The following is a 21,297-nucleotide window of genomic DNA, read 5'->3' on the forward strand; positions in this document are numbered from 1 at the left end:
GCATACGGTGAGGGGTGGTAGGGGCCCGCCAAATTTTAGAATTAGACTTTAGATGTTGCACTGGAAGTTCAGGCCGAGTAGCAAGGCAGCGCAGAGTTTGGGGAGGACGTAGAGCCGGAAGTCGCTGAACTCTACGCCATGGACAGTGAGAGTGGCGATGCAGTACCCCCGGATCTACACCGAGTGGGACCCGGAGGCCAGGGAGATTCTCTGGGTAACGGGGTGTACCGCGAGGGAGCAGCGCCTTATGGTATCGGGGTGGATGAAGCTTTCCCTGCTCCCAGAGTCAAGAAGGCTTGATGTCTTGTGCCCATCGACCTTTACCGTCGTCGACGCAGTTGCGAGGTTGTGCGGCCGGGACTGGTCGATCGTAATGGAGGCGAGCTGGAGCTGGTGTTGGTAGGCTGGTCGGCGGCGGTGGCAGGCGATGAGCAGCCAGATGAAGTGCCCGATGAGCAGGGGTCTTGAGGCGCCATCCAAAATGGCGCCGAAGATGGCGGCGCCCACGGGACGCACATGGCGGGCGGCGTTAAAGATGGCAGCGCCCACGGGCCGCACGTGGTCTGCGGGGATGAAAATGGCGGCGCCCACGAGTCGCACGTGGGGTGTGCAGGAACACTGGGCCTAGATACAACAGCGATCAACCGGGCCTGGCACACCGCAGCGAAATGTTCCTTCTTCCCGCAGGTCTTGCAGCTTGCACTCCGCGCCGGGCAGTGCTGCCGGGGGTGTTTGGTCTGCCCGCAGAAATAGCATTTGGGCCCCACAGGGTGGCTGTCTGCCGCGCGGCGCAGGCTTGGGGTTGGCTGGGGGCGGCCGCTGGTGGGGCCCACGATGTCCATGAGGGTGCCTTGCGGTCGGAGGCGTACGACTGTACGTTCCGGGAGGCTATCGTTAGTGTGTTCGCGAGTTGCCTGGTCGCCGTGAGGTTGAGCGTACCCCCTTCTAATAGGCGCTGGCGGATGTACGCCGACCCCATGCCCGTAACAAAAGTGTCCCTGATTAAGAGTTCTGTATGTTCAGCGGCCAAAACTGTCTGGCAATCGCAGTTCCTCGCCAGGATGTGCAGGGCACGCCAGAAATCGTCTAATGACTCACCGGGGAGTTGTTGCTGCCCCGTGGACAGGAGGTGCCTGGCATAGAGTTTGTTGATCGGCCGGATATAGTGTCCTTTCAGAAGCTCCATAGCTTCAGGGTGAGTGGGTGCATCCCGGATAAGGGGAAAAATCTTGGAGCTCACCCGCGAGTACAGGATCTGGAGCTTCTGTGCGTCCGAGGGTTGTTCAGTCGCTGATCCGAGGTAGCTTTCGAAGCAAGCTAGTCAGTGGTCGAAGGCCGACGTGGCGTTGTCTGCTTGCAGGTGCAGCTGCAGGCGATCAGGCTTGATGCGGAGATCCATCGCTGTAATATCTCTGCTTAATAAATTGATGCACCATCAATTACGAAATTACGACGAGACGAGAGTAGAGAGTAATCAAGGCTTTATTAAGCAGAGATGTGTGGCCTCCTGCAGCTGCTTCCAGAATGGGAGCAGCTCGGTGTGCACACACATTTAAAGTCCGTCTACTGGGCGGAGCCAGCAGGCAGGGATCTACCCCCGTACCTGCATTACAGGAGCCTTACCATATTACCCCTAATAACAACTATTATACAATCAGTGGTGACTACCACAGACTGTGTGTTGATTGTAATGAGAATGTGGTGACAGTATTGCGACTGTGTGGTGTTTGTGGTGAGACTATGTGGTGACTGTAGTGAGACTGTGGTGTTTGTGGTGAGACTGTGTGTGATTGTGTTGAGACAATGTGTTTTTATTTATTTACAGGATGTGGGGGTCGCTGGTTAGGCCCAGTTGACCTTCAGATGGTTGTGGTGAGCGGCCTACTTGAACTGCTGCAGTCCTTGAAGTGTAGGTACACCAACTATGCTGTTAGGGATGGGTTCCAGCATTTTGTCCCAATGACACTGAAGGAGCGGCGATATATATTTCCAAGTCGGGCTTGTGAGTGCCTCGGAGGGGAACCTGTAGGTCCTTGGGTCCCCAGGTATCTGCTGCTTGTCCCTCTAGACATGTGTTTGGAAGGCTGCTTTGGAAACTTGGTGAGTTACTGCAGTGCATCTTGTAGTTGGCACACACGGCGGTCACTTTCCGTCAGTGGTGGAGGATTTGAATGTATGTGGAAGGAGGAGCAATCAAGCGGGCTGCTTTGTCCTGGACGGTGTCGAGCTTCTTGAGTGTTGTTGGAGCTGCACTCATCCAGGCAAGCGGAGAGTATTCCATTACACTCCTGACTAGTACCTTGTAGATGTTGAACAGGCTTTGGGAGGGTCAGGAGGTGAGTTACCTTCTGTAGGATTCCTAGTCTTTGTCCTGCCCTGGTAGCCACAGTATTAATGTGGTTAGTCCAGTTCAGTTTCTGATCAATGGTAAACTCCAGGATGTTGATTGTGGGGATTCAGCGATGGTAATGCCATTGAATGTCAAGGGGCCTCTCTTGTAGGAGATGGTCATTGTCTTGCACTTGTGTGGCGCAAATGTAACTTGCCACTTGTCAGCCCAAGCCTGGGTATTGTCCAGGTCTTGCTGCATTTGGACATGGACTGCGGCATTATCTGAGGAGTTGCGAATGGTGCTGAACATTGTCCAGTCATCCGCAAACATCCCCACTTTTGACCTTATGAATGAAACAGCTGAAGATGGTTGGGCTGAGGGCACTATCCTGAGGAACCCCTGCAGTGATGTCCTGGAGCTGAGATAATTCACCTCCAACCACCTTCCTTTGTGCCATGTGTGACTCCAACCAGTGAGGAGTTTTCCTCCTGATTCCTGTTGACTTCAGTTTAGCTAGGGCTCCTTGATGCCATACTCGGTCACATACGGCCTTTATGTCAAGGGCAGTCACTCTCACCCCATCACTGGGGTTCAGCTCTTTTGTTTATGAGGTCAGGAGCTGAATGACCCTGGTGGAACCCAAACCGAGCATTCGTGAGCGGGTTATCGCTGAGTAAGTGCTGCTTGATAGCACTGTTGATGACTCCTTCCATCACTTTGCTGATGATGGAGAGTAGACTGATAGGGCAATAATTGGCTGGATTGGATTTGTCCTGCTTCTTGTGTACAGGACATACCTAGGCAATTTTCCCCATTGCCGGGTAGATGTCAGTGTTGTAACTGTACGGGAACAGCTTGGCTAGGGGTGAGGCAAGTTCTGGAGCACAGGTCTTCAGGACTTTTGCTGGGATATTGTCAGGGCCCATAGCCTTTGCAGTATCCAGTGCCTACAGCCATTTCTTGATATCACGTGGAGTGAATCGTATTTGCTGAAGAGTGACATCTTCGATGCTGGGGACCTCCGGAGGAGCCTGAGGTGGATCATCCACCCGGCACTTCTGGCTGAAGTTTGTTGCGAATGCCTCAGCCTTGTCTTTTGCACAGATGTGCTGGGCTCCTCCATCATTGAGGTGATTGTAATGAGGCAGTGTGGGGATGGTCATGAGACTGGGTGGTGAGTGTAGGTATATTTTATATTGATAATGTTTACTGCAATATTATTTGTGCTTGAATACACAAATTAAGGGAAACAATAACGCGTCCCCCCCCTTCTGATGGCGGCAGAGGAGAATATGTAAGGCAAACCTCGATCGTAATTCAGTGCACATTGGGATTTGTATCGGACATCCAATGTACTTTTATTTATTAGTGGGCTGGAAACATTGTTACCCAATAAAGAAAGTCACTTGCATATGTGACTCTGCATGACCAGAGTTGTGTTGTTGGCTCTGATGTATGCAAGGCGAAGATAGATTAGATTTTCAGTCTTTGGCGCAGTTTGGCACTAATTTGCCAGTGTTTATTCAGAGAGTCCATCGAGATTTCTATTATTTATTAATTCATTCCTGGGAAAAGGGGAATGACATCAATGCCAGAATTTATTGCTTATCCTTAGCTGCTCTTGAGAGGTTAGTGGATACAGTAAATGGAAACTCGTTCTGCATCTAAACTGCTCGTGGAGTTGGAGTTTGTTACGGTAGCACGCTGGCATCTTACATCTTACCCTGCTCAAAATTTCAGAAGCTGATAATAATGATGCGACACGCATCAATTGTCAATACCCCTCCGAACACACAGCGGCACCATCGGCATCCACCGGTTTCTGCCCAGATTTGGAGCCTCAATCTTTAATGATGACGGATGTGCTGGAGTCTATGGAAGATGGAGCATGGTTGAGCATGGAGGTATTGAATATTAATTAACGTGCCAAAAACACATGAGGTTCTCAGCATCATATTGTCTGAGGCGCTGGCGGTAGTGGACACTGTTACTGAGGTACAAATCTCCCGTCCATCGCATCGGAAGCTGTCATCCCTAAAATTAGCATCTTTACATGCCAATTCCGCTTCTCCAGTGTTCTTGGAAGGTGTCTCCATTCTTATGTACTTGAACTCGTTCCTGATCAACCTTGATCACTGCGTACGTTCCATTTGGGCACGTCATCATGGCATCTTTGACTGATTGGGGGGCCAGGGATGTTTACAGCGGGGACCGCATTCTGAAAGGAATTTAAGCCAATAGGGATGTCAAGGTTGTGAACATCTGATTAAACTCCTAAATGACCCTCTTATGGACTGACCTCGGGCGGGATCTCCGACCCCCGGTGGGTCAGAGAGTCTCCGGGGGTCGGCGTGAATCCCGCCCCCGTCGCCTTCCAAATTCTCCCGCCCCTTAAAAAATCGGCCCGGCGTGAGTCGCGCTGCCCGCCTCGGAGAATGGCGGGGACCGGCGCGAATCAATGGGCGCCGGGTCTCCACGAATTCTCTGGCCCGCGATGGGCCGAAGTCCCGCCTGTTCTTTGCCGGTCCCGGCAGTGTAAATTAGAGTAGGTCCTTACCGGCGGGACCTGGCGGCGCGGGCGGCCTCCAGGGTTCTTGGGGTGGCGTGGGGGGGATCTGGCCCCAGGGAGGTGCCCCCACGGTGGCCTGGTCCGTGATCGGGGCCCACCGATCCGCGGGCGGGCCTGTGCCGTGGGGGCACTCTATTCTTCCGCACCGGAGGCTATGGTCCTCCGCCATTCCCGGTACGGATGCGAAGCCCTCTGCACATGCAGCACACACTGGCACTCCCGCGCATGCGCCGACTCACGCCAGCCGGCGGAGGCCCTTCGGCTTGTGTTGGCGTGGCGCCAAACCCCTTCCCCGCCGGCCGGCGCGGCGCAAACCACTCCGGGGCCGACCTAGCCCCTGAAGGATTCGGCACCATTGGGGCGACCCGACACTGGGGTGGTTCACGCCACTCCACCCCGCTGGGACCCCCGCCCCAGATTAACACCACACCCTGTATACTTCACCTGATGCCGGTGTTATGTAGTTACATTGTATATGTTGTGTTGCCCTATTATGTATTTTCTTTTATTCACTTTTCTTCCCATGTACTTAATGATCTGTTGAGCTGCTCGCAGAAAAATACTTTTCACTGTACCTCGGTACACGTGACAATAAGCAAATCCAATCCAATCCGAGACGGTGTGGGAGGGGGTGAGGGCGGAATCGGCAGTGAGGGAATGCAGTTTGTGATGGGGATCAAATTCAATGGCTTTGGCCTTCTCACTTGTTAGCTGGAAGAAGTCAAGACTCAGCCATAACTGGATGATGACCGACAAGTTGCCTGACAGCACAGTCTGTGGAGTGGGGGAGGGGAGTGGTGGAGGTGGTGAAGACTAACTAAGAGGTGTTAATCCAATATTTCAAGACTTTTGTTTTCTGTGTGAGATGCACTTCCTCCAGCCTTATATTTTAGCTGGACTTGCTGTCCCATCTTGTGACATGTTTCTGTGTATGGAAACCTGATAATAATGTATCATATCACAACAAGAGCATTGTTGTTTTGAGTAGCATCTCTGGAGCTTCTGTTGGAGGTACAGCAGCAGATGGGGCCTGGTTGGCCCATTCACGGCAGCACGGTGGCGCAGGTACGATCCCGGTCTCAGGTACGATCTCGGCTCTGGGTCACTGTCCGTGAGGAGTTTGCGCATTCTCCCCGTGTTTGCATGGGTTTCACCCCACAAAATGGAAAGAATAAATTGGTACTCTAAATTTCTAAAAAAAAAGACTCCCATTCTCAAGCAAATGTGCAAAATGGAACGTTTTCGGCTCCTCTTCAGATCCCTACGGAGCCAAGATATACTTTATGTTTTGTTTTGGGTTGTCTCTTTCCTTCAGTTCCAGTTATAGACCATCCTATTGTGTTTCCTACCATTTGCAAAAAGAACAGGGGCAGGATTCTCCGACCCCCCGCCAGGCCGGAGAATAGCTGGGGGGGCGGCGTGAATCCTGCCCGCCGCCCCAACGCCGGCTGCTGGATTTTCCGGCGCCGGTTTTTCGATGGGGGCGGGAATCGCGTCGCGCCGGTCGGGGGCCGTTGGCCGTGGCCCCTCCGGCGATTCTCTGCTCCGCGATGGGCTGAGTGGCCACCCGTTTTTGGCCAGTCCCGCCGGCGTAAATCAAACAAGGTCCTTACTGGTGGGACCTGGCTCTGTGGGCGGCCTGCGGAGTCCGAGGGGGGGGGGCGCGGGGGGATCTGGCCCCGGGGTGGGGGGGGGGTGCCATGGTGGCCTGACCCGCGATCGGGGCCCACCGATCTGCGGGCGGGCCTGTGCCGTGGGGGCACTCTTTCCCTCCGCGTCGGCCGCTGTAATGGTCCACCATGGCCAGCGCGGAGAAGAACCCTCCTGCGCATGCGCTGGGATCATGCCAGAACACGCTGGCGCTCCCGCGCATGCGCCAACCCGTGCCGGCCAGCGGAGGCCCTTTGGCGCCGGTTGGCGCGGCGCCAATCCCACCAGCGCCGACCTAGCCCCTGAAGGTGCGGGGGACTCTGCATCTTCCGGGTGGCCCGGCGCCGGAGTGTTTCATGCCACTCCTCGGTGTCGGTACGGCCCGCCCCGCCAGATAGCGGAGAATCCCAGCCCAGGGTTTTCATATAAATCACATAAATGGGCGGCATGGCAGCTGTAGCCACCTAAAGTGGCCAACTCCCGATTCAAAATGGCGAACGGCAAAGGCTAATGGGAAAGTCAGCCAACAAGACAGAAACCAGCGGCTGCAGGTTGGCTGTGTATTTACCTCTGCAAAAACCAGACAACATCGATACCAGCGACCATCAGCATAACAAAGTAACAGCCATCTGCATACTGATGAGCAATCCCCGGGAACAATAAGTAACATTTTGGACACACAAAGCAAAGCCAGACTCCTCGGCGCCAGCAGAAGCCTACACAAAAGGAGGTGAACGAGCACCTCAAGGCCGCCCACTGATCAGGGAACCGCTCCAGTATTGGAGAAAATCGAACCAAGCGATTGGGACAAAGTCCAATCACTTGGGACCAGGTACAGGGTCCGCCCCGAAAGGCGGGAAGCCCCTGGGGACTATAAGAGTTGAGCCCCAAGTTCAAATCGCTCTCTCTTCACTCTTCAGCAGCTCCTCTCTTCTTCCTGCCCGGGTCACCCAGCAACACGAACCACCATTGACCGTGACCGGTGCAGTGAAGACCAACAATCGTAAGTCTTACATCAACGCTCGCTACGAGATAGGCGCTCCTAGCTACCAATCCGTACAAACATCGAATCCCGCAGGCTCAGAACCCAAACAAAAGGCCATTTGTTTCCCTGACCTGGTGGGCCAGTTCCAAGTTAAGTATTGGCCTGTTAGTTGTAGAAGTAGCTTAGATGTAGAATTTGTGCATGAGTCGCGATTACTGTGTATAATAAATGTGCTCTGATTTAAATCTTACTACAGTAAGAAGCCTTACAACACCAGGCGAAAGTCCAACAGGTTTGTTTCGATGTCACTAGCTTTCGGAGCGCTGCTCCTTCCTCAGGTGAATGAAGAAACTACGACATCTTCTTCACAGCCTTCAACACGTCATTGATGAAGATGAACATCTTGCCAAGGTCATCCCCACACCCCCACTATTTGCCTTCAAACAACCGTGCAACCTCAAACAAACCATTGTTTGCAGCAAACTACCCAGCCGTCAGAACAGTGACCACGACACCACACGACCCTGTCATGGCAATCTCTGCAAGACGTGCCAGATCGTCGACATGGATACCACTATTACACGTGAGAACACCACCCACCAGGTACGCGGTACATACACGTGCGACTTGGCCAATGTTGTCTACCTCATATGCTGCAGGAAAGGACGTCCCGAAGCGTGGTACATTGGCGAGACCATGCAGACGCTGCGACAACAAATGAACGGACATCGCGCGACCATCACCAGGCAGGAATGTTCTAGTCGGGGAACACTTCAGCAGTCAAGGGCATTCAGCCTCTGATCTCCGGGTAAGCGTTCTCCAAGGCGGCCTTCAGGTCGCGCAACAACGCAGAATCGCCGAGCAGAAGCTTATAGCCAAGTTCCGCACACATGAGTGCGGCCTCAACCGGGACCTGGGATTCATGTCGCATTACATTCATCCCCCACCATCCGGCCTGCGAAATCCTACCAACTGTCCTGGCTTGACACAATTCACACCTCTTTAACCTGGGGTTACCCCATCTCTGGATCTGTAAAGATTTAATCACCTGCTAATGCTCGCATTCCAAGCATTGTCTGGCATCTTTGAATCTGTCTATATATATGTTTCTGGAGCATATCTCTTCATTCACCTGAGGAAGGAGCAGCGCTCCGAAAGCTAGTGACATCGAAACAAACCTGTTGGACTTTAACCTGGTGTTGTAAGACTTCTTACTGTGCTCACCCCAGTCCAACGCCGGCATCTCCACATCATTAAATCTTACTAATCGGTGTATTGGGTTATTGATCATTACTCGGACTTGAACCTCGTGGCGGTATCAGAAAGATACCTGGCGACTCGAGAGCAAAGGTAATAAAACAGAGCAATTGAACCGAGGAGAAAATCAGCAACACAGCACAGTGGTTAGCACTGTTGCTTCACAGCTCCAGGGACCCGGGTTCAATCCCTGGTTTGGGTCACTGTCTGTGCAGAGTCTGCCCGTTCTCGCCGTGTCTGCGTGGGTTTCCTCCGGGTGCTCCGGTTTCCTCCCACAAGTCCCGAAAGACGCGCTGTTAGGTGATTTGGACATTCTGAATTCTCCCTCTGTGTACCCGAACAGGCGCCGGACTGTGGCGACTAGGGGCTTTTCACAGTAACTGCATTGCGGTGTTAATGTAAGCCGACTTGTGACTATAATAAAGATTATTATTATTGGTATAAGAGCAGGACCCTGATCAATTTTGGACCTGGGGTATCTGTCAGCAGCTATCAGAAGCCCAGGACAATAAGACTTCCTGTCAGCTGTGATGCACGTTTTCATTTCTTAACAGAGGAAGATAAAAAGTGCAGGTCAAACTACTGAGTGAGGATTTATTCTCTCCCTTAGTTTCCTGCCACCTCCTGCTTCCACTTGTGCCCAAATCCCAGAAAGAGCCCTTGCTCGATCAGCATTTTCTTCATATGAAAGAGAGAGAACTGGTAAAGTGCCTCTAATGACCCTGGGCACCCCAAAGCACTTACCAGCTAATGAAGTACTTCCAAAGTGTCATCACCATTTAATGCAGGAAAGATGACAGCCATTGACACACATAAGAACATAGGAAATAGGAGCAGGAGTGAGCCACTCGGCCCCTTGAGCCTCCCAGCCACTGCGACTGGGAAACAACCCATGCCACAATGGTGAGAATGTTGATTCCTCACCATTAGACCACCATGGGAGGCTGATTAAGGCACAGCACCCTCCCACAAACAGCAAGCGGGTAATGACCAGAATATCTGTTTTACTGATGTGGATTGAGGGACACATTCTGGCCAGGACACCAATGGGAATCATGGAATCATAGAATTTACAGTGCAGAAGGAGGCCATTCGGCCCATCGAGTCTGCACCGGCCCTTGGAAGGAGCACCCTACTTAAGCCCACGCCTCCATCCTTTTCCCGTAACCCAGTAACCCCACCTAACCTTTTGGACACTCAGGGGCAACTTATCATGGCCAATCCACCTAACCTGCACATTTTTGGACGGTGGGAGAAAACCGGAGCACCCGGAGGAAACCCACACAGACATGGGTGGGAAGTGCAAACTCCACACAGGGAGTTACCCGAGGCTGGATTTGAACCCGCGCCCTTGGAGCTGTGAGGCAGCAGTGCTAACCACCGGGCCGCCCCCTTAAAGTGTTGACGCCGTCGTAAATGTCGTCGCGTTTTACGACGGCGTCAACAAGCCCCCAGGAGCAGTGCTCCTGCGCCCTACAGGGGGCCAGCACGGCACTGGAGCGACTCGCACAGCTCCAGCAGCTTTTGCCGGTGTTAAACGGGCGCCGTGGATCTGCGCATGCACGCTGCTGCGGTGCGAATTCACGCATGCGCGCTAGCTTCCATCTCTGCGCTGGCCCCGACGCAACACGGCGTAGAGCTACAAGAGTATAAGAATTGGCAAGTCATGTTGCAGCTGTATAGAACCTTAGTTAGGCCACACTTGGAGTATAGTGTTCAATTCTGGTCGCCACACTACCAGAAGGATGTGGAGGCTTTAGAGAGGGTGCAGAAGAGATTTACCAGAATGTTGCCTGGTATGGAGGGCATAAGCTATGAGGAGCGATTGAATAAACTCGGTTTGTTCTCACTGGAACGAAGGAGGTTGAGGGGCGACCTGATAGAGGTATACAAAATTATGAGGGGCATAGACAGAGTGGATAGTCAGAGGCTTTTCCCCAGGGTAGAGGGGTCAATTACTAGGGGGCATAGGTTTAAGGTGAGAGGGGCAAAGTTTAGAGTAGATGTACGAGGCAAGTTTTTTACGCAGAGGGTAGTGGGTGCCTGGAACTCACTACCGGAGGAGGTAGTGGAAGCAGGGACGATCGGGACATTTAAGGGGCATCTTGACAAATATATGAATAGGATGGGAATAGAAGGATACGGACCCAGGAAGTGTAGAAGATTGTAGTTTAGTCGGGCAGTATGGTCGGCACGGGCTTGGAGGGCCGAAGGGCCTGTTCCTGTGCTGTACATTTCTTTGTTCTTTGTTCTTTGTACAGGGACCGGCGCGGAGAAAAAGAGGCCCACTCCAGGAGGAGCCGGCCCGCTGATCGGTAAGCCCCGACTGCGGGCCAGGCCACGGTGGAGGCCCCAGCCGGGGTCGGATTCCCCCCTCCTCCCCACCAGGCCGCCCCCCTGCAGGATGGACGCCGAGGTCCCGCCGGGTCGGACCACATGTGAACGGCGCCGGCGGGACTCGGCCTATCTCAGCGGCCACTCGGCCCATTTCACGCGGAGAATCGACGGAGGGGGCCGGGCAGAGCGGCCCCCGACCGGCACGGTGCCAACCGCGCCGGCGTCAATGCTGTCGATTCTCTGGTGACCGGAGAATCGGCGGACCGGTGTTGGGCGGCGTCACGTGAATCACGCCCGTCCCGGGGATTCTCCGACCCGCATCTGGGGCCAGAGAATCCCGCTCGAAGTCTCCGGATTTGGACACGAACATGTTACCTTCTGAGTCAGACTGATCGCGTCACTAACTGAGCTACACCTGGCATCCTAATAGGATAAAGTTAAATATCCTCAGTGGCGGGCAGCACAGTGGTTAGCACTGCTGCCTCACGGTGCTGAGGACCTGTGTTCAATCCCGGCCGCGAGTCACTGTCCGTGTGGAGTTTGCACATTCTCTCCGTGTCTGCGTGGGTCTCACACCCACAACCCAAAGATGTACAGGGTAGGGGCATTGTACACGCCAAATTGCCCCTTAATTGGAAAAAATTAATTGGGGGCTCTAAATTTATTTTAAAAATATATATATCCTCAGTGGCTAGCTCAAGTTGTGGCCTTCTGTTTTTGTATCAATTATTACTAACTTGCATTTTTTAAATTGACTGCTCTGACTGGTGGTAGATGATTACACATTCATTCACTAGTTCAGGGTTTTTTGCTTGTGAAGGGTTTGTTAAGCAAAAGAAAAGTTGATTTCTGGGAGTTTAACTATTGTGCTGCCATTACGAGTGGCTCAGCTGTTAGTGATTGGGGAGCACTGTGAGGTTGCGGGGGGGGGGGGGATTATGTAAAATGTTAAGCCACCAAAGGATTATGTGGCTGTGTCGTTCCTGTAGTGCGAAGTAGAAACAGCTTCTCTGGGAGTGAACGGTAGGCACGGATTGGTTTTTCTAATTGCTGAACATTAGCCAAGTAAGGACTGACTATGGCAAATTGTTAACCTGTCACCCAAAATGAAAAGGATCGCAGAATCTTAAAGACTGGAAAAGAGCTGAGAGCAACACTTGACTTCAGTCAACCCTTTTCCATTATTGCTTTCTGATGCCCCACGGAGCCAATAAATGCACACACACACTACACACACACTATACACACAGACACACATACAAAACACACACACACTCACACACAGATGCACATACAAAACACACACACACACACAAAACATATACACACAAAACACACTCACACACTACATACACAGACACACATACCAAACACACACACATTTAAGGGCAGCACGGTAGCATTGTGGATAGCACAATTGCTTTACAGCTCCAGGGTCCCAGGTTCGATTCTGGCTTGGGTCACTGTCTGTGCGGAGTCTGCACGTCCTCCCCGTGTCTGCGTGGGCTTCCTCCGGGTGCTCCGGTTTCCTCCCACAGTTCAAAGATGTGCGGGTTAGGTGAATTGGCCAATGATAAATTGCCCTTAATGTCCAAATTGCCCTTGGTGTTGGGTGGAAGTGTTGAGTTTGGGTAGGGTGCTCTTTCCAAGAGCCGGTGCAGACTCAAAGGGCCGAATGGCCTCCTTCTGCACTGTAAATTCAATGTTAATCTATGATTAATCTAGGACAAAGGTTCGGCACAACATCGTGGGCCGAAGGGCCTGTTCTGTGCTGTATTTTTCTATGTTTTCTATGTTCTATATACAAAACACACTCGCAAAACATACACACACAAAACAAACACACAAAACACACACACACACAAAACAAACTTAAAACACACACACAAAACACATAAAACACACACACACACAAAATACATACACAAAACACATGTACACAGACACACACACACACAAAACACGCGCACACACAAAACACACACACATACACACAAAACACACACACACAAAATACATACACAAACACACACAGACACAAGCAGACACACACAAAACATGCACACGCACAAAACACACATACATAAAACACACACTCACACAAAACACACACACATATACACAAAACACACACACACAAAACACACACACACAAAACACACACATACACACACACACACAAAACACACACAAACAAAACACACACATACACAAAACACACACACACACAAAACACACAGACGACACACACAAAACACACACACAAACACAAAACACACACAAACACACACAAAACACAAACGCACACAAAACACGCACGCACAACACACACACATACACAACACACACACATACACAACACACACACAAAACATAAACACACACAAAACACACCCACACACACAAAACACACAAATCCCCTCCTACATATTATGGGCAGGATTCCCCTCCCACCCCTAGCCTGTTTCTCGGCAGTGGGAGTTGGCACATTGTTCACTGGTGGTGGGATGATTTGCTCCCGTCATTGTCAATGGGATTTCCCATTGAAGCCACCCCACACAGAAGGAAACCTGTGGGCAGGGGGCGTGCTACCGGCGGGAGCAGTGAATTCCACTGCCAGCAAAAAGCTGGAGAATTCCGGCCTATAGGTCCTTCCACTCTGGTCTTTGGTTTGTCCTTCCCTGCCAGCCAATCACCATTGGTGACAGAACCTCTTGCTTCTGCTGCCTAAATCCCGCCATCTAACCTTCCATACCTTGAACCCCATCCATTCAACAAGCTTTCTATTATTCATGTCAAGTGCTCACCATCATTTTCCCCTTGACCCTTCATTTGAATCTTTTGTCTTTCCACCTGTAACTTTCCTTCACTGTATTTAAGGACCTAAAAAGGTGTGTTTGCCATTTGCCAGAATCTCCAGTGAGATTGAGAAAAATCATGTCCAGATTTGTCATTGGGTTGGAGAAATGTAACCCTGTTGTTGACATCTGCCCGAGCTCTCTGTAGCAAAGCCAAACCAGAGGGTTATAGCTGCTCACTGTTGGATGGTAAACAGTGTGAAAAGCAGGGAATAAATCCTGACAATGAGCATCAAAAAAGAAGAGACGTGGGCTGGGATTCACCGATATCGCGGCCAAGTGTTGACGCCAGCGTCAAAACCGGCGCGAGCGATGCCGGCATCAACGGGCCTCCAGGCCCAGTCATTCTCCTCTTCTCCGGGGGCTAGAACGGCACCAGAGTGCTGTGCGCTGCTCCGGTGCCGAAAGCCAGCCCTACACGGCCGGCGTGGGTCCGCACATTCGCGCCACGGCCGGGGCGGGTCCGCGCATGCGCGCCACGACCATCTCCGCGCCGGCGCTGGCGCGTGGTGGCCATCTCCACGCCGGCTCCCGGCAACATGGCGGAGCCCTACAGGGGTCCGGCACGAAGGAACATAGGCCCTCATGGAATGAGCGCTCCCGCCGATCGGTAGCCCCCGATCGCGGGCCTGGCCACCGTGGAGGCCCCCCGCGCCCCCCGGAGTCGGATTCCCCCGCCCCCCCCCCCCCCCGCAAGACGGCGACTGCAGGCAGAATGCTGAATCCCGCCGGGTGGGACCATATGTAAACCACGCCGGCGGGACTCGGAGAATCGCCGAGGAGGCCGCTTTCAACGGACCCCACCGGCGGCGTGGCGACGGCACGGGCACGATTGCCGCCAATTCTCCGGTGGCCGGAGAATCGGCGGCCCAGCATCAGAGCGGCGTGGGGGATTCTCGCCCCCCACCCCCCCCCCCCACCCCCCCCCACCGCCTCCGCCGATTCTCCGACCCGCCGCGAGCTCGGAGAATCCCGGCCGTGATGTGCTTAATCTAAGTTTGTTTAGTGAATCCTGTCAATTAGGCCCACACTCAGAATAATAATAATAATCTTTTATTATTGTCACAAGTAGGCTCACATTAACACTTCAATGAAGTTCCTGTGAAAATCCCCTAGTCACCACATTCCAGCACCTGTTCGGGTCACAGAGGGAGAATTCAGAATGTCCAATTAACCTAACAAGCACGTCTTTCGGGACTTGTGGGAGGAAACCCACGCAGGCACAGGGAGAACGTGCAGACTCCGCACAGACAGTGACCCAAGCCAGGAATCAAACCTGGGACCCTGGTGCTGTGAAGCGACAGTGCTAACCACTGTGCTACCGTGCCACCCAAGGCTCTCCAGAACCAGACCATTAGACCACAAGGCGTTGGAGCAGAAGCAGGCTATTCGGCCCATTGCGTCTGCTCCACCATTCGATGAGATCATAGCCGACCTGATAACCCTCAACCCCACTTTCTGCATTGTCCCCATAACTACTGATTAAAAATCTTCCCACGTCAGCCTTGCACATACTTAACGGCCCAGTAACCTAATGAAACATCGTTTGATTAAGGCTCTTTAGTTACCGCTTTCCCTGCTTTCAAATGCTCCCTCAGTACCTCCCTCCTTAGCCATGCCTTTGTTTCCCATTCTTCCCTTTCTCTACAGTGTGTGTCGTATACCTTTCCCTTTAATATAAAACACTCGAGCAATCCTTTCTGCTTGAGAAATAATACACAAATGCAAGGTTTATTGTGTCTTGGTACAGATTAAACACAATGTTCTACACCTGACATGGCTGCCGGGAGTGTTGCCCTGCGAGTACAGACAGTCCTCACTCTGATAAGTGCAAAATGATATTTCTTCTGAGGTAGGGGGGAGTCGGAAAGAAAAGACGAGAACACTGTGTAACGAAAGCAAACAAGAAGCCATTGTATGTGAGTTTTAACTGGATGCTTATTAATATTCATTTGGTTGTAAACAGCAACCATTAGCCTCTGGTTCATTGCAGGCTCTGGTATTTGAATTGCTCTCGGGCATTTGTTCATAGGGCCACCCAGCACCCTTGAAAGTAACAAGTGTGAGATTTTTAAAAAGAGATTACCATCATTTACAATAAACAGTTAAAACGCTTTGTTAAATTTAAGGACGTGTGTTCGGAATAAAACCCGTTGCAGATCTAACAAGGAGCGAGGGGGGTGGGGGGGGGGGTGGTGGGTGGGTTGGGGTGGGGGGGGGGGAGTTCCTGGTGTCCTGGTGCCCTGCAGAGTTGCAGTCGACAACTCCATTGGGTGTTGTGACCCCCGCCCAGTGACCTCATTGGCCGAGGGCCAGAGAAAATTCTGGAAAGGCGTGAAGAGGGGGATAAGAGCAGGACACCCGGAGACCCTCCCCAGCGAAGACCCGGCGCAGGGGAGACTCAAGGGCAGACGAGAGGATGGACAGAAGCAACGTGCGAGACCCAGCTGCGCGGATGAGTGCCCTGAGATGGCTGAGACTCAGAGGTTTGGACTCGCAGCTCGATCCAGTTCATCGGCGCGGGGTGTATTAGAATCTTGGGCATATTATTATTCGGATAAATTCAGGGGGATAACTGTATATTGTTTGAAGATCAACTTGGGTTGGAATGAGGGTAGCATGGTGGTACAGTGGTTAGCACTGCTGCCTTACAGCGCCAGGGACCCCGGATTCGATTGCCACCTTGGGTTACTGCGGAGTCTGCACGTTCTCCTCGTGTCTGCGTGGGTTTCCTCCCACAGTCCAAAGATGTGCAGGTTAGGTGCATTGGACATGCTAAATTGCCCCTTAGGGTGAGGTTACAGGGCAGGGGATTGGACCTAGGTAGGGTGGTCTTTCAAAGGGTCAGTGCAGACTCAATGGGCTGTATGGGTCCTGTCTGTACTGTAGGGATTCTATGATTCTCGGAATTGCGAACCTTTGTCTGTTCTTTGTTCATCGCGCAAATAAGGGATCCTGGGTAAAACATTTTAAACTGGTCGAAGTGTCTGATAATTTACAGACAACATCACGCAACACAACCTAAGGCAATGTTATACACGGCCCCCATTCCCATTGCAGTCTAGCCTCTGGAACACTGGTCACATATCTTTATGCACGGCTGAAGAAAAGCATTGACCCACTGACCCACACTCCATTCCTGAGACCCCCGAAGATAAATCTTGCAGCCTTAACACTTGGAGAGTGCCACAAGACTGGCATCAAATCACTGGGGACAGGGGGGGGGGGGGGGGGGGATGCATTGAAGAAAGATTTCACAGATTACTGCAACCCAAGGCAAACAGAAACTTACTGGATGGACACTCAGCAGCTCAGGCGGCCTCTGTGGGGAGGGAGACAAGCTTCATGCGTCAGGCCAATGACCTTTGGAAAGCAGTTAGAACATTTTTTGTTCTGAAATCTAATCACAGGGATCTAATCGCAGCTCGTTTATATTTACAACAGTAGATACCTGGGAGCAATCTCAAACCAATAGACTAATTGCATCGTTTTCAGCAAATATAAATCGCAATGGTGAATCATAAACCCAGAGAATGCATTACAGCTTTAATGTTACCTGGCTGGACTATTAATATGCAACGTTGGTTTGAGGTCGGCATTTTTCTCACGTTAGCAGTCAGCTTCATTATTGCTGACTGTGATCTGTAATGTGGGTGCCACCTATCGGATCAATCTATCTGCTCGATCGCCAACATTCGGAGAAGAACATCACCTAGCGGGCGGTTAAGACTGATGGCGCGGCGAGGAACAATGTGCGGCTGATGGGCGGTTCTCCAGGCTAATATTTTCTCGTTGACCTTCTCTGATTGTCGGCAGAGTAGTTTTAATGCCGGGGGAAGTTTGTGCCTGACTCAGGACCAGCAATGATGAGAGTTAGCGTTTGGTGCCAAACTCACTTTCCCCAACTGAGAACTTCCTGTAAAAACTTAATTTGCTTATTTGTGGTGATTTGTAAAGGTTTGCATTTCGGGTTTCAATCTGTTTGATCATGCACTCATTTTGTACAAATGGATATAAATGTGGCGTGTATACTTTCTGCAATTTCTGTCTTCAATGCTGACTATGTGTAGGATGGAATGTGGTCTCCCACGAGCAACGAGCATTGTGGCCGGTGGCAGGCAAGTGACTGTGTGCACTAACAGGAGGACATCTCACATCACGACTTCACTCTGGTGCCCATTCTCCCACTCATTGAATGCTGAGAATTTATTCAACCTTCGAATGATGAGAGGGAACGATTGACAAAGGATTAGCATCTATTATAATGCTATTTGATAGACCGTAGGGCTTGTTAAGAATCAGAGGCCATAAGTTCAATTTACACACATTGACCTGTTTCCAACACAGGCGAGTGGGATACAAGTGTTCGTTTTCAGGTTCAAGTGCTCTCAGCCCGTGCCAGGACCACGCACTGAGAGATTGTGCAACCCGAGACCAGGATTTCTCATCCACAGTTTCCTGGTACGTGCAGCTGGTGTGGGCCAGGCTGATAGTGAAACATTTTCTTTCGGTTAGTGTAGTAACTTCGCCAAGGCCACTCTTCCAATAACAAATCTCCTTGTTGCAGTGACGGAAAAGGTCGCTGCCACAATGCACAACACTTACGTCCAATCCCGGGGACCTATGGAGATGCGGGTCCAGTCGGAGCAGGGGGTCTTAAGCTCCTATTGGGGGAGCTATTGCCCGCCCAATAGGGGAATTCATATCCCATGAAGCCCACAGGGAGATCTATTGACCAATCCCCCGTGACCTTGGTGGCCACCATAACATCCCTCCTCCTTCAAATCCGTTTCTCCCTCAGTACTCCAAAGGCAAAGAAATCAGGAGTTTTGGCATTCCGAGCATGAAGAAACTCTGCCGTATTTTCTCGATCGTGGTGTGGGAGGTAGTGGAGCTCATGCAGTGCACCTCCAACCATTTGGAGTGTGCATCCACCAGGATCAAAAACATGGAAGCCGGAAAAGGCCTGGTTTGGCCTACATGGCCATATGTGGGGGACTATTCCACAGGGTCACCATCCTCCGAGTGAAGAAATTTCTCCTCATCTCAGTCCTAAATTGTCTATCCAATACTCTGAGGTTGAGACCCCTGGTTGTAGACCCCACCCACCCCCAGCCAGAGGAAACTAAATCCCGTCTCCAGTCTGTCGAGCTCTGTCAGAATTTTATACGTTTCAATGAAACCTGCTCTCAATCTTCTGAACTCCAGTAAATACTATCTATCCATATTCGACCCAATCTCCCTTCGTTCACCAGTCCTGCCTTCCCAGGAAGCAGTCTAGCAAACCGTTGCTGCCTTCCCCGCTATGGCAAGTATACCTTTTACAGCACTCTGGGCTGGTTAACTTAGATATCAAAGGTTATCTTGTCTGCTTATCCTTCCTTACAAGTTTGACATTCCACACTCCAGAAAACATGTCGGCTTCTAAAATCAAACATCCGGAACAATTCCCAATAATAAAGGAGGGTGTTCTCACAAAAGCCCCAGAGAGAAACAATGCAAGTAAGCCATGATTAAGGAGAAAAAAATGTTCATATGAATTTGCCGTAATCTGAACACGAGCATCGATATTGACTGGTGGGAACATTACTGGCAGATAATCGCAACATTCCAGGAACAAGGCTGAAGATTAGAAATAATTGTATTCTTTCTCTTCGAAGCCTCATGATTACATGCTGTGTTGTTTAATAATCTTATTTGAAACAAAAATGAACCATTGCTTAGTGAGCGACCGAGTTGAGTTATAAGAGTCGCTACAGATAAGGGCATGTTGTAGAGAGCAAGGTGGTGCGGAGTTGCTGAAACGCTGCGTCTATCATGCTAAAAGACACCACCATGCCTTTCAGATGCAAGTTTGGATGGAAAACCTGGAGAATGGCGTGATTTAACATGGCAAGGTTCAGGTGGGAAAAGCATTGAGAAACCTTCCTGGAGGAGATTAAGTGGGTTTGTAGAATTCCAAATAGAAGGAACATGAACTGCCTTGGTACAAGTTCCACGCCTTCCATTGTCTTTTGCTTATTATTAACAATAAATTATGGACTGTACGGCACCTGGGGAAACATTCTATTCCTGGAAACAATTCATTGTTGATTTGTTTCAATGCAGTACATGACTCATTTTAGATTACGGGACAAATACAAATTATCCAACTGCATCCTTCTTACAGAGCCGTGATCTCCCTTTCCTTCATGGCATCTCATGGTGTTTTTCTTAATTATCCCAGAGGGTCTGACTACTCTGCTTTACACAGAAGACCACAATGTGCCTTATTGACTTAAGGAATTATTCTTTATTCCCTTCATTGACTCCCAGCTGGCAAAGCCTTGGTTTTAAAATTCTCATTCTCATCTTCAAATCCTTCCGTGGCTTATCCCCTTCCAATTTCTGTCACTTTTTCCAGCCTTACAACCAACAACTAAGCAGCAGCAACTTATCTTTCTGCACTGCTTTTTATATAATAAAATTCCCAAGCTGCTTCACAGGTGCATTGTAAAACAAGTAAGGCACCGAGCTATATTATACGGGAGGCCAGATGAACAATGTGTGCCATCTACAAGATGCATTTCAGGAACTGACCAAGGCCACTTTAACAGCTTCTTCCAAACCCACCATCACTGCCATCTAGAAGGACAAGTGCAGCAGATACCTGGAGCCCCACAACCTGGAGGTTCCCCTCCAAGTCACTCACCACCCTGACTTGGAAATATATCGCCGCTCATTCACTGGGTCAAACTTCTGGAACTGCCTCCTTAACAGCAAGGTGTACCTTCGTCTGCAATGGTTCGAGAAGGCAGATCACTACCCCCTTCTCAAGGGCAATTAGGGATGGCAATGAATGCTGGCCCAGCCAGAGAAGCTGCACATCCCTTGAAGGAACATCAGAAAAATCCTTTGGCCAAAATGAATGGCTGAAGTGAGGAAAGTGGAGCAGAGACCTGGAGAGGGCTTCTCAAAGCGTGGGGCCTCCAAGGTCACTACTTTCCTCCAATTCCGGCCATATGCGCTAATTTTAATTGCTCCGTCATTGGTGGCTGTGTCTTCAGCGCTCTCGGCTTAAGTCCTGGAATTGCCTTCCTGAACCTCTCTCCCTTTCTCTCCTTTAAGACGCCCCTTAAAACTACCACTTTGACAAAGCAACTTGTCCTTATGTGGCTTTGTGACAAATTTAATTAGGAAACTCTCCTTGAAGTGCTTTGTGACATTTTACTACATTAAATGTGCAATATAAAATACGATTTTCTTTTTCTGGGGCAATGCCCTATGCTTGCCATAGGTTAGGAGAGGGGAATGTGCAACAATGTCTGGG

The 21,297-nt window shown here is 50.9% G+C and overlaps 2 long non-coding RNA genes across 4 annotated transcripts in view; one reads left to right on the forward strand and one right to left on the reverse strand.

The window, feature by feature from the left end:
- The window catches only part of LOC140411122 (uncharacterized), a 58,378-nt gene extending 40,948 nt beyond the window's left edge, over positions 1-17,430 (reverse strand). The window contains exon 1 of one of the 2 annotated variants that reach the window (XR_011940824.1): positions 17,281-17,430. This is a non-coding gene — a long non-coding RNA (uncharacterized lncRNA). The remainder of the gene's footprint in view (positions 1-17,280) is intronic. The other variant, XR_011940825.1, reaches the window with a different exon arrangement.
- LOC140411124 (uncharacterized) overlaps positions 4,077-21,297 on the forward strand; it is a 129,307-nt gene continuing 112,086 nt past the window's right edge. For both annotated transcript variants that reach the window (XR_011940827.1, XR_011940826.1), the window contains exon 1: positions 4,077-4,236. This is a non-coding gene — a long non-coding RNA (uncharacterized lncRNA). The remainder of the gene's footprint in view (positions 4,237-21,297) is intronic.

This window comes from Scyliorhinus torazame, chromosome 4 (assembly GCF_047496885.1).
Source record: "Scyliorhinus torazame isolate Kashiwa2021f chromosome 4, sScyTor2.1, whole genome shotgun sequence".
In the NCBI taxonomy this organism is placed as follows: domain Eukaryota; kingdom Metazoa; phylum Chordata; class Chondrichthyes; order Carcharhiniformes; family Scyliorhinidae; genus Scyliorhinus; species Scyliorhinus torazame.